Below are 9,882 nucleotides of genomic sequence, written 5' to 3' on the forward strand. Positions count from 1 at the left end.
CTGTCCATTTGCGGCGAACGGCTCTCACGAGCCGCCGGAGTTGAACGGCCATCCCCGTCCGTCCGGCCAGTGTGTCCCTGTCACGCCTGCTTGCAGCGCGTAGTGGCCAGCCGCCAGTGGGTCATGCACATGTTGGACGATGCAGACTAGAGGGTCAGCGTCGTTGTGCTGTATTGGTTGCTGTCGTACGTACGTTCAGAAAGCCCCTCGCGAGTTCGTCCCTTCCCGTTGTCAGCACGAGGCTCAAGTTGCTATGCCATTGGCAAAAAATACGAAAAATATGAAAATGGGATTTACGGGGCTCGATCGGAGCATCTCTAGCAAATACTGCAAATAGCAGTATGTAAAAATATGAGTACAAGCCACTAAAAATACGTTTGCAAGATCAAGAACTCATTGCGCAGATCAGCACCCATACTGAAAACTGAATAATTGAAAAAAAAAACAGTATTAGCGGGAGAATTAAGAAGTGATCAAGCTGGTCATCGAAACATTGATCTCAATTGAGTTCATGAAGGCGGCAGCCATTGAGAAGCTCCTCCTACTTAAGCTCGATGCACTCCATCCTCACATGCTGGGCGGCGGCCTCCCACTGGAACTCCTCGCTCTCGACGAAGTTGGCTTCCTCAAAGATCTGGACCGGCGGGGGGCGCCGGCTACTCTTCGGCCCCCGTGCCCCAATCGTCTTTGGAGGGGGTGGGGGAGCGACGACAACGGCGCGAGGACGAGGATGGCCTCGCGCCTCCCGGGCGTACATGTACACGTGGAGCAACGGCGGCGGCATCAGGCCGCTGTTGGTCCACCTCTTCACCGCACGCTTCTTCGCCCGTGCCCATTCGTGTGCTCCTCGGTGGAAGTAGTGCAGGAGCTTTCGCCGCCTCGCTGCGAGGAGTTTCCGGCTCCAATCCGGCCGCCCCAAACCACCGCAACGAAACATAGCGGAACGATGGACGGGGTGTAGGTGGGGTGGCGACAGAGTGGTGAATGTGTCGGTGCGGAAATAGGGTTTGAGCCGCACCGACTGCTACTACTAGTAGGAGTGTGAGTTCACGGGCTCATGTGAATTTTTTTCGGACCAGACCGCGAATGATCTAATCGGGCGGGTAAAATCGAACTAAAACTTTAAACCCGTCAGATTTTGGATTTTTAGGGCGTGTTTGGTTGCCTGGGCCGATTTCCTGCATCACTGGCGCGGCGGGAAGGAGCCCCCTGCGCGTCCAAGACGGACCATGGGCCATAAAAACAACTTTGTTTGGTGGCCTGCATGGAGATTTTTTGGCCCCGTGGAGATTTGGACTCTGGAAGTTTGGTTTGTCGGTTTTCAGGTCTTCTAGCAGCCCAAAACGGCACCCGAGCTGTTTGGTTCCAACCCATAATCCGCTTTTGGTAACCTCTTCCCTTCAGTGGTGAGCGATCAACAACACAAGTAAGAACAAGTAAGAACACAATCATAGACGACAGATAACTTAGCAGTGATCATAGACGACACAAGTTCACGGCACAACATTTTGCAGACACGGTCATAGTTCTGGAGATGGCAGACAGGATCATAGTTCAACACACTAGACACGAGCAACAACTAGACTTGACATGGCATCAGGTTAGCTTCAGACATGGTGCTCCGAGACGACGCACATGGTGTCATCGCCATGGTACGGGCACCTCGTCACCACCTCAGTGCAGGTGTGGTCGAAGATGACCACACGGTACTCCAAGGAGGACACCCTTCTGAAGGTGACGAACTGGCCTACCTTGAGCTGATGGGCGATGGCGAAGGCCGACCATCCCTGTCCGATGAATGTGTCATCGCATTCTCTCCTCGTAGTCATCCTCCAGTTGCATCCGGTGTTTGTGGTGACGATGATGTTGGAAGGGATATCTCCGAACCACTTGACGAAAGCTTTAGGGATAATGAGGCGGCCGAAGGTCGGTTTGAAGATGATTTTGAGGAAGTGGTCCGGCCCTGTCTCGTCGTGGAAGTGGCCGACCTTAGCCGGCCTTCCACGACGCTTCTTCGACGGTCCCTCGCCGAGAACCTCAGCAGGTGACCCAAGCTTGATCTTCTCAGTCTGCCAGAAGAACAGAATCAATTAGAGGTGTGTGTGCTCACAAGTAGTGTAGATGAAAACGGACTTTGATAACATTAGTAAGGCCTCATACACTTGCTCACACGGCAGGCATAGGGAGTGGCCACAAACTAAGTGTAGTGTGCTACGACAGTGGAACACATGACTAAGTTTGAGACCACCACCTAGCCTGCCATTGTTCCTTTGTTGAATCATTGGCCAATGCACCAGACATACCAAAACAAGGCCTCATATGTGGGATCACACGACGGGCAGAGGGACTAACTAAGTCTAGTGTGCCAGTAATACGGCATACATGACTAAGTTTGAGGGCAGCACCATGCCTATCGTTGTGTCATAGTTGAATCATTGACCAATGCAGAACTGAAGAAGCAGATGCAAAGCAGGGTATCAGAGGCCTCATACAATAAGGATATATGTAGGAGATATTTGAACAGAACCAATGGCTTGGTCTTTTTAAGTCATGCCATAGGTTCTGATCAATCATCTCCTCATATTATGATCCTAGGGTGTAATCATTGGCCTAGTTCAATCAAGAAACAACACAATTGGCACTTCAAATTGAGTATATTACGAGTGGTACTTAGGGTACATTACAAATTGTACTTAGGCCACATTACAAATTCTCATACAGTACATCTACATCACATTCATCACTCCTCACAAGTAGCTCTGATCCTCTTGAGCTTGTCCTTGATTGCAAAGTTCACTTGAAGCAGATCATATATGTCATACTCTAGCTTTCTCTTCTCAGCCTACAAAGCCTATTTTTCTGCCTTCCATTCCTGTTTCTTAGCCCTCATCACTTGTGCTTGTGTTCTCTGCATATTCTTGAGCATTGCAACTTCGTTCTTCAAGTTCTCCCACTCCTCTTGCGTCTGAACAAACTAGCGCGACTCAGCTCAACTTATCGCACAACAATGACAACATGGTAAGATCTGCCAGTTTTAACAATCGAAAGGGCGGTCTAGGAAGGATCTACCGCAATCCGACACTATAGTAACAGATCTAAGCAAATCGAGACCGTGAAATGGAAGAACTGGACAAGAACTGCAAGAAATGGGGACGAACACCTTGCAAAACGTCAATCCGACCGCTATCCTAACGGAAACCCTAGCAGATCTAATGTGCATGTCGTCGGAAATGCCCGAAAATGGCATGTTTGAACAGAACGAGTACGAAGGTGAGAAGGAGAGGGACTTACCGCCAATCTTCCGGCAGAGGACGAGCTCGACGTCGCGGGCGAAGACGAGATGCCGATGAGGACTGCGGAGCAGATTGCGGCCGATGTCGAGGTCCTGGTCGCCGACGTCTCCTCCTCCGGTAGCGGTGCTCCTCCCTGCGTCGGTGCGGCAGATTGGTCGGCGGGAGGGGAACCGCTGGCTGATGTGACAGTTTGGAGGAGGTGAGACTGCGGTCGCTAGTGAGATGAAGAAGAGGGGGCGGTGAGGCTAATTATGACGCGTGTTCCCGAAGTGACGCGGCGTCTCCGCCTCCCTTCTCCACGCGTGCAGGCTTCTGGCCGCAACGGGCCTGGCCCCGGAGAAACTAACATTCCGGACGTTCCTCCAAGACCTGTCCCGGGGGTGCTTTAAGATTTACTCCCCCATACGAGCCAAGGGAGCTGCAGGATACCAAACGTGCCCTTAGAGTTTGTGGCCGTTTTAGCATATCCGTGAGTTTCTCTCACGGTTGATTCGGCGGTGCTCCGCCCGACGTGTGGCGAGAGCGCGTGGGGAAGTTTCACAGCTTCCGCCATGGAAAACACTGTAAAACCCCCAGAAGATTCAACGCTACCGTTCCTCCGGCTCCAACGCCTGACGCGTGTCCCGAACGTGGCAGCGAAAAAAACACACCTTATTTCGCATCTCCTTTTCCCTTCTCAGTTCTCACGGGCACCCAACTCCGCCCTGATGTCTCCGGCGCCCATGCTTCGGCACGCCTCTCTAGCCTGAGTGCCGCCGCCTCGCCGCCATCTCACTCTTCCCAGTCTCTCATGTGCGACTCGAAGATGATGAAGACATACGGCAGCCGCTGCTGCTGCTCCCACAGGCGGAGCTTTATGCTCCCATGGACATCAGGCCATGGATGCTCCCACGGGCGGCCGGCTCCGCTGCTGCTCCCACATGCAGCCCTGGATGCTCCCACGGGTCACCGGCGCTGCTCCCACGGGCCGGCAGCGTTGCTACTCTACACCGCTGGTGCTGCTGCCATAGGCCAGGGCGTTGCTACTCCAGGACGCCGACGTTGCTACCGTAGGCCGGGGACGTTGCTACTCCAGGCTGTCGATGTTGCTACTCTAGGCAGCCGGTGTCGTTGCTACTCTAAGGGCGTGTTTGTTAGCCCGGGTAACTAGAGAAAGACATTCTCAACCCATACAAGCTGACCTTATACAAGCTCGGGTGAGATTTTACCACACGTTTGGTAGATCGGGTGTGCACACAAATGCTGAACAGAGATGGTGTTTGGTGAGGCAATCTGAGCTCAACCGAGCTGGTCCGATTTTTTTACACAAAGAACCTCAAACATAAAAATTAAAAGCAATCGGGTCCCTAGAAGCCAAAACGAAAAGCAATCGGGTCCCTAAGAAACCGCCGCCGGCGAGAGGAGCGGCCGCTGGTGAGAGGAGCCGCCGGTGCGAGGCCGTGGCGGGTGCTCGACGGGAGGCGGCGTGTGGCCGAGGCCGTGGCGGCACGAGGCCGAGGCCGTCGAGGCCATGGCGGCGCGAGGCCGAGGCCGTGGCGGCCGGCCGAGGCCATGGCGGCGCGAGGCCGAGGCAGTGGCGGCCGGCCGAGGCCATGGCGGCGCGAGGTCGAGGCAGTGGCGGGCGGTCGACGTCTCGATGACAAGGTGAGCGGCGGGAGGAGGCAGAGCTGGCTCTGCCACGCTGCTGGGTCATCGTGCGGTGCGATGCAGGGATAAGAGGGAAAGAGGATTTGGGGGAGAATGAGCTGTGAGCACTACAAGAAAAGTTGCCATGGCCGACGAAGTTGAAGTCGCGCCGTGGTTGCTGGTGTACCATGGCCGACGATTTTGGTCCCTACGTGGTGCATGTCAAAACTTTTTTTTTCTCGTTTTTGAGGCCACCTAGCCCGACGAAAGCGGCCAAAACGTCGCGTATGGTGGCCCGGGACGTGGTGCATCGCGAATTCTCGGGTTCGCCGGCCGAGTCAACGCAAATCCGCACCGCCGAGGGATGTAGGGCCCGGATGGCAGCCTCTCTGGCATTGTTTTTTTTCTCGATCGCGCCATCTCGTTCAACGTTCTCCGATCGAGCCGTTTACGATGCAGGATCATGGGTCCCGCATGTCATCCTCTATGAACCAAAATTCTTTCTATTCTTGGATTTTTTTTGACCCCCGGATTTCTGGCTACTTCCTTTTTCTTTTGATCCCTTGCCGCCTTGGAAACGTTGAGACCGCTGCTGCTAAATGGGACCCGCATGTCATCCTCTATGTGCAATCAACTTTCTTTTCTTGGAGTTTTTTTTGGCACCTCAAATTTGGTCACTTGCCTTTTTCTTTCGATCCCCTGCCGCCTCTCAAACGGTGATACCGCTGCTGCTAAATGGGACCCGCATGTCATCCTCTATGTACTATAAAACTTTCTTTTCTTGAATTATTTTTGGCACCTCATATTTGGTCACTTGCCTTTTCTTTCGATCCCCTGCCGCCTCTCAAACGGTGATACCGCTGCTGCTAAATGGGACCCGCATGTCATCCTCTATGTACTATAAAACTTTATTTTCTTGGAGTTTTTTTGGCACCTCAAATTTGGTCACTTGCCTTTTTCTTTCGATCCCCTGCCGCCTCTCAAACGGTGATACCGCTGCTGCTAAATGGGACCCGCATGTCATCCTCTATGTACTATAAAACTTTCTTTTCTTGGAGTTTTTTTTGGCACCTCATATTTGGTCACTTGCCTTTTTCTTTCGATCCCCTGCCGCCTCTCAAACGGTGATACCGCTGCTGCTAACTGGGACCCGCATGTCATCCTCTATGTACTATAAAACTTTCTTTTCTTGAATTATTTTTGGCACCTCATATTTGGTCACTTGCCTTTTTCTTTCGATCTCATGCCACGTTTGAAACGTTGAGGAACCTGCAGGCTCATGGGACCCGCATGTCATCCTCTATGTACTATAAAAGTTCATTTTCTTGGTTTTTTTTCACCCTCTGATTTTTGGCAATTTCTTTTTCTTTTGATCCCCGCCGCCTCTCAAACGGTGATACCGCTCGCTGCTAAATGGGACCCGCATGTCATCCTCTATGTACTATAAAACTTTCTTTTCTTGAATTATTTTTGGCTCCTCATATTTGGTCACTTGCCTTTTTCTTTCGATCTCATGCCACGTTTGAAACGTTGAGGAACCTGCTAGCTCATGGGACCCGCATGTCATCCTCTATGTCCATCAACTTTATTTTCTTGGATTTTTTTACCCCCTAATTTCTGGCTACTTTCTTTTTCTTTTGATCTCAAGCCGCATTTGAAACGTTGGGACCGCTGCTGCAAAATGGGACCCCGATGGCGTGTATTTCACACGTTCGTTGGGCAACCCCAAGAGGAAGGTATGATGCGCACAACAGCAAGTTTTCCCTCAGAAAGAAACCAAGGTTTATCGAACCAGGAGGAGCCAAGAAGCACGTTGAAGGTTGAGGCGGCGGGATGTAGTGCGGCGCAACACCAGAGATTCCGGCGCCAACGTGGAACCTGCACAACACAACCAAAGTACTTTGCCCCAACGAAACAGTGAGGTTGTCAATCTCACCGGCTTGCTGTAACAAAGGATTAACCGTATTGTGTGGAAGATGATTGTTTGCGAGAGAAAACGAGTAAAACAAGTATTGCGATAGATTTGTATTTCAGTATTAAAGAATGGACCGGGGTCCACAGTTCACTAGAGGTGTCTCTCCCATAAGATAAAAGCATGTTGGGTGAACAAATTACAGTCGGGCAATTGACAAATAGAGAGAGCATGACAATGCACATACATGACATGATAAGTATAGTGAGATTTAATTGGGCATTACGACAAAGTACATAGACCGCCATCCAACTGCATCTATGCCTAAAAAGTCCACCTTCAGGTTATCATCCGAACCCCTCCGATATTAAGTTGCTAAACAACGGACAATTGCATTAAGTATGGTGCGTAATGTAATCAACAACTACATCCTTAGACATAGCATCAATGTTTTATCCCTAGTGGCAACAAGCACAACACAACCTTAGAACTTTCGTCACCGTCCCGGTGTCAATGCGGGCATGAACCCACTATCGAGCATAAGTACTCCCTCTTGGAGTTAAAAGTAAAAACTTGGCCGTAGCCTCTACTAGAAACGGAGAGCATGCAAGATCATAAACAACACATGTATAATAACTTGATAATTAACATGACATAGTATTCTCTATCCATCGGATCCCGACAAACACAACATATAGAATTACAGATAGATGATCTTGATCATGTTAGGTAGCTCACAAGATCCGACAATGATAGCACAATGGGGAGAAGACAACCATCTAGCTACTGCTATGGACCCATAGTCCAGGGGTAGACTACTCACTCATCACACCTGGAGGCGACCATGGCGGCGTAGAGTCCTCCGGGAGATGATTCCCCTCTCCGGCAGGGTGCCGGAGGCGATCTCTCGGATCCCCCGAGATGGGATCGGCGGCGACGGCGTCTCCGGAAGGTTTTCCGTATCGTGGCTCTCGGTACCGGGGGTTTCGTCACGGAGGCTATTTGTAGGCGGAAGGGTAGGTCAAGAGGCGGCACGAGGGCCCCACACCACGGGCCGCGCGGCCAAGGGGGGCCGCGCCGCCCTAGGGTGTGGCCCCCTCGTGGCCCCTCTTCGTCCCTCCTTCGGACTTCCGGAAGCTTCGTGGAAAAATAGGCCCCTCGGGCTTTGATTTCGTCCAATTCCGAGAATATTTCCTTACTAGGATTTCTGAAACCAAAAACAGCAGAAAACAAGAATCGGCACTTCGGCATCTTGTTAATAGGTTAGTTCCGTAAAATGCACGAATATGACATAAAGTGTGCATAAAACATGTAGATAACATCAATAATGTGGCATGGAACATAAGAAATTATCGATACGTCGGAGACGTATCGCATCCCCAAGCTTAGTTCCGCTCGTCCCGAGCGGTAAAACGATAACACGGATAATTTCTGAAGTGACATGCCATCATAATCTTGATCATACTATTTGTAAAGCATATGTAGTGAATGCAGCGATCAAAACAATGTGTATGACATGAGTAAACAAGTGAATCATAAAGCAAAGACTTTTCATGAATAGCACTTCAAGACAAGCATCAATAAGTCTTGCATAAGAGTTAACTCATAAAGCAATAAATCAAAGTAAAGGTATTGAAGCAACACAAAAGAAGATTAAGTTTCAGCGGTTGCTTTCAACTTGTAACATGTATATCTCATGGATATTGTCAACATAGAGTAATATAATAAGTGCAATAAGCAAGTATGTAGGAATCAATGCACAGGTTCACACAAGTGTTTGCTTCTTGAGGTGGATAGAAATAGGTGAACTGACTCAACATTGAAAATAAAAGAATGGTCCTCATAGAGGAAAAGCATCGATTGCTATATTTGTGCTAGAGCTTTGATTTTGAAAACATGAAACAATTTTGTCAACGGTAGTAATAAAGCATATGCATCATGTAAATTATATCTTATAAGTTGCAAGCCTCATGCATAGTGTACCAATAGTGCCCGCACCTTGTCCTAATTAGCTTGGACTACCTGGATTATCACCGCAATACATATGCTTTAACCAAGTTTCACAAAGGGGTACCTCTATGCCGCCTGTACAAAGGTCTAAGGAGAAAGCTCGCATTTGGATTTCTCGCTTTTGATTATTCTCAACTTAGACATCCATACCGGGACAACATAGACAACAGATAATGGACTCCTGTTTTAATGCTTTAAGCATTTGACAACAATTAATTCTTTTCTCATTAGAGATTTGAGGATATTTGTCCAAAACTGAAACTTCCACCATGAATCATGGCTTTAGTTAGCGGCCCAATGTTCTTCTCTCACAATATGCATGCTCAAACCATTCAACTCAGTGTAGATCGCCCTTACTTCGGACAAGACGAACATGCATAGCAACTCACATGAAATTCAACAATGAGTTGATGGCGTTCCCCGAGAAACATGGTTATCGCACAACAAGCAACTTAATAAGAGATAAAGTGCATAATTACATATTCAATACCACAATAGTTTTTAAGCTATTTGTCCCATGAGCTATATATTGCAAAGGTGAATGATGGAATTTTAAAGGTAGCACTCAAGCAATTTACTTTGGAATGGCGGGAAAATACCATGTAGCATAGGTAGGTATGGTGGACACAAATGGCATAGTGGTTGGCTCAAGTATTTTGGATGCATGAGAAGTATTCCCTCTCGATACAAGGTTTAGGCTAGCAAGGCTTATTTGAAACAAACACAAGGATGAACCGGTGCAGCAAAACTCACATAAAAGACATATTGAAAACATTATAAGACTCTACACCGTCTTCCTTGTTGTTCAAACTCAATACTAGAAATTATCTAGACCTTAGAGAAACCAAATATGCAAACCAAATTTTAGCATGCTCTATGTATTTCTTCATTAATGGGTGCACAGCATATGATGCAAGAGCTTAAACATGAGCACAACAATTGCCAAGTATCACATTACCCAAGACATTTATAGCAATTACTACATGTATCATTTTCCAATTCCAACCATATAACAATTTAACGAAGGAGAAACTTCGCCAT

Source organism: Lolium rigidum, chromosome 4 (genome assembly GCF_022539505.1).
Source record: "Lolium rigidum isolate FL_2022 chromosome 4, APGP_CSIRO_Lrig_0.1, whole genome shotgun sequence".
Taxonomy (NCBI): domain Eukaryota; kingdom Viridiplantae; phylum Streptophyta; class Magnoliopsida; order Poales; family Poaceae; genus Lolium; species Lolium rigidum.